This window comes from Leptinotarsa decemlineata, unplaced genomic scaffold, assembly GCF_025532065.1.
Source record: "Leptinotarsa decemlineata unplaced genomic scaffold, Ldec_3_MD MMD2_tig00001365_RagTag_RagTag, whole genome shotgun sequence".
Taxonomy (NCBI): Eukaryota; Metazoa; Arthropoda; class Insecta; order Coleoptera; family Chrysomelidae; genus Leptinotarsa; species Leptinotarsa decemlineata.
The window spans coordinates 270,359-273,717 of record NW_027412561.1 but is presented as its reverse complement, the minus strand read 5'-3'; the positions used below and the strand labels follow the sequence as shown (position 1 = coordinate 273,717).

Below are 3,359 nucleotides of genomic sequence, written 5' to 3'. Positions count from 1 at the left end.
TATGTCACGGTAGGTACATGATCCTCGGTATTCACAGATGGTGAAATATCATTTGCAAAAATCATTTCGAGATTTCTTATATCTATATCTTCTCTGATCTTCGTCTCTGCAGGTATTTCACTTGTGATATATGAAGCATCATCAGTCTCAGCATTTGCAACCAAGGTTGTTTAATTTTTTTTGAATTCTTTGTACAGTTTGTACAATATAATTACCTCATCATCATTATTATTGACTCTGTCGATTCGTTCTAAAATTTTAGTTCTTTCATCTCCTACTATATTTTTGAAGTGGTTATATGAAATGAAAGCATCTTTGGTTCCTTGTGGTTCCTCTTTATCATGGATTATTTCAATTTTATTTTTGTTCAAACCGAGGCATTTCTTGTAATCATTCCATGGGAATAAACCACTGGCTCGAAACCCATGTGTTCTTGTATTGTATTGGCACACTGATCAATTACGATTTTTAATACTGGAGCAAATTTTTCCTTGGTTAGTATTTGTTGAGGATGTTTCCTTCTGAACTCCAATACAGCTTTTTTCCATCTCGTTTTGAGTGGTTTGAAAGCTGCCACATCAGCAGGTTGCATAATTCTGGTAGCATACCTGACTCAACTTCAAAGTTTGATGAGTCAATGTCCATCCACGAAAAGAATGACCGGAAATTTAGTTCCACTATTATTCAAACATAGATATATTCGTTAAACAATTCCACCTTCATTCAACCATTGTCACTATGACTCCCCAAGAACTTGGTACCGAATTTATGATGGAAGCTGGTAGCCTCTTATACGGAAATATTAGCATAGGTTCTGTCACCTGACCAGCAGCAGAGAAAGTGAATATGACGGTTATGTTCATTTTTGCTTGGGCAGAGTCTACCTCATAAACATTTCTTGCACCTCTAGGAGCAATATCCTTGGTATTTTTAGGACAAAGGAAAAACATGTCTCGTCCCCATTGAACACTCTGGTTGGATCTCTCAAACCAAAATAACCCTTTCCCTTGAGATATTCCTCCACCAAAGTGAACCAATGTCGTATATCTGACTTTGAAATAACAGAACTAGCTGCTGTTACAGCCTCTGGGGTGCGGTGAGTTAGAGCTGGATGTCGTTTGAGAAAAGCCCTGTACCATCCGTCGCCAGGTAAATAATTATCACAAAATGGATTATCCCGAGGATTTGCATCCAAGAATTCTTTCATAGATACTTGAATATCAAATTTTCTGACTGGGAAACCTTTCTTGTAACTATTTACGATCCAGTTTTCTGAAATAGTTTCCTCTTCATGTGTGATAATGGGATTTGGTCCCAAGTTAGTTTCACTATGGAACTTTTCACTTTTTCTGAATTGCAGCGTTTGACGAGGCACACCAAATAATTTAGAGGCTTGTCTTTGAGAGATACCATTTTTTATGGCTGCTAAAGCTGAGTTGATATTTCTTCCTTCTTGTACTTTCGGCATCTAGAAAGGAACAAGCAAAAATATTTCAATTCATCGAAATGTATGTCACCATGGCCAATAACTGTATTGTGTTACGTTTCAATTCAGCACTAGATCAAAACTGCTCCTGTGTGACCTTTCAAAACACTACCTTGCCTTTTAAGATCTTTATTCAGAGGATGTTAACAATGTAATTCAGTTACAAGTTGATTTTATTCATTTAATATCATAGTAATGGGAATCTTCCGTTCCATAGAAAACTATATCTGAAATGTACAAGAATATATGTATGCTCCCTGACTAACTGCTTTGACCAGTACTTACGCATTCTCCTATTGCCAATCGACGTTGGAGATCCGAAATTTCTCGCTAGGATGAAAAAGATGTTATTGTTTGTTTCTCAGTTTACTTCACTTATCATTTTTCAGCCGTTGTCTGCCTTATTCTCTATACTTTTCCAATGATATTTCTTGCATAGATTGTTATTCATCACTTCCAGAAGGTTTACTTACATATTAGAGCCATATCGCCTGAAAAACAATATTAGTTAGATCTCTGGGTTTCTGAATACTGTTTGATATTTCCGGTAAATATTCTACATAATATGAATGCTCAAATATTCGTACTGAATGGGAAAGATGTGGCGACTTACCTTATATGTTTCTATTCCATCGCATGAATAAGGATTGGTAAATAGTTGGAAATAGGTTGGAGTCAATATTTTTGTAAACAAGGTTAAGAGACAGCTGTTGGTTGACATCCGCCGAACTTTCGTAGTGTCGTTCCGACGACCTACACCGAACTAGTTCTACAGTTGTTCACGGGTGAGGGATTGATCGGTTACTCAAATTGTCAAGGGTTGTTTTAGGGTTGACCTTCGATGATGGTTCGGAGTTCAATTGTACCATCAGACTGATTGTAGGATATATATGGTTGTATTTGTGCCATCCTTCACGGGGATTATTTCTACAAGTCAGGATTGTATAGTGGAAGACTGATTGGTCATTTTGGTGTGGATATTTGCAGTCTAAAACTTAATCTCTTTTGAGGATTTGTGGTGGTTACCGAACTCGTGCCAGGTGGAAGGATTTCCGAAATTAGGTATGTCTGAATCACTGTCGCATCTCTCATGTGGTCTTAGCTATGATATCATCTCTTCAATTCTACAACCTTCGTTTCTCGTCTCTAGATTCATAAGAAACAGAAGGCCCTTAGTCACTCATCAAGTCCCAGTAGGACTTTCGTGCAGAGCACCGCACACGAAGAAACGTATAGAAAACCCCTTGGCCAGGGTAAGAATTTTACCATTAAATCTGTTTTTAATTATTTTAGTAATTTTTGATTCCATTGTTGTAACTCAACTGAATTTCAGTTTTGAAGAGAGGTTTCAACACTCATTCAATTTGCTTGATTTTTACGGGTTATATGGTTATAGGGGGCACCCAATATACCAGATGTATCGATTAGTCAACTAGTCCCTATTGAATGGGGGTTGAATCTCACCTTGTTTTTATCTGATTCTGATTGAGTATTTTCTTCCGTAGGGTTTTTTTTTCTTTTCCCCCATTTTCTTTTCGGGTCTTATTTGGTGATCCATTACTGTTCCAGCTGTTGTGTCCTACAGTGTGATCTATCTTGGTGGTGCTACAGGGTGATCCATATCCGCCGTACTACAGGGTGATCCACTTCCGTCGGATCACGGGGTAGCCTAACACCATATACCGGGTAGCCCAAAGGGAGCACGCAAGTTATAATTGATTTATTTGAATATTGGTGACATACTGATTTATTTAAATAATTGTTTGCCCTTATGTTTATTGATACTTGTTTGATATAGTGTTTGTTTATTTATACCTGATTGATATAGTGATGCATTTGTGAAACGGAAATTGAGGTATTTTCTTCCTTTCAC

At 37.3% G+C, this 3,359-nt stretch overlaps 1 pseudogene; it reads right to left on the bottom strand.

Moving 5' to 3' along the window:
* Positions 1–367: 367 nt before the first annotated feature.
* On the bottom strand, positions 368–1,704 carry LOC141482483 (uncharacterized; annotated as a pseudogene).
* Positions 1,705–3,359: the final 1,655 nt, after the last annotated feature.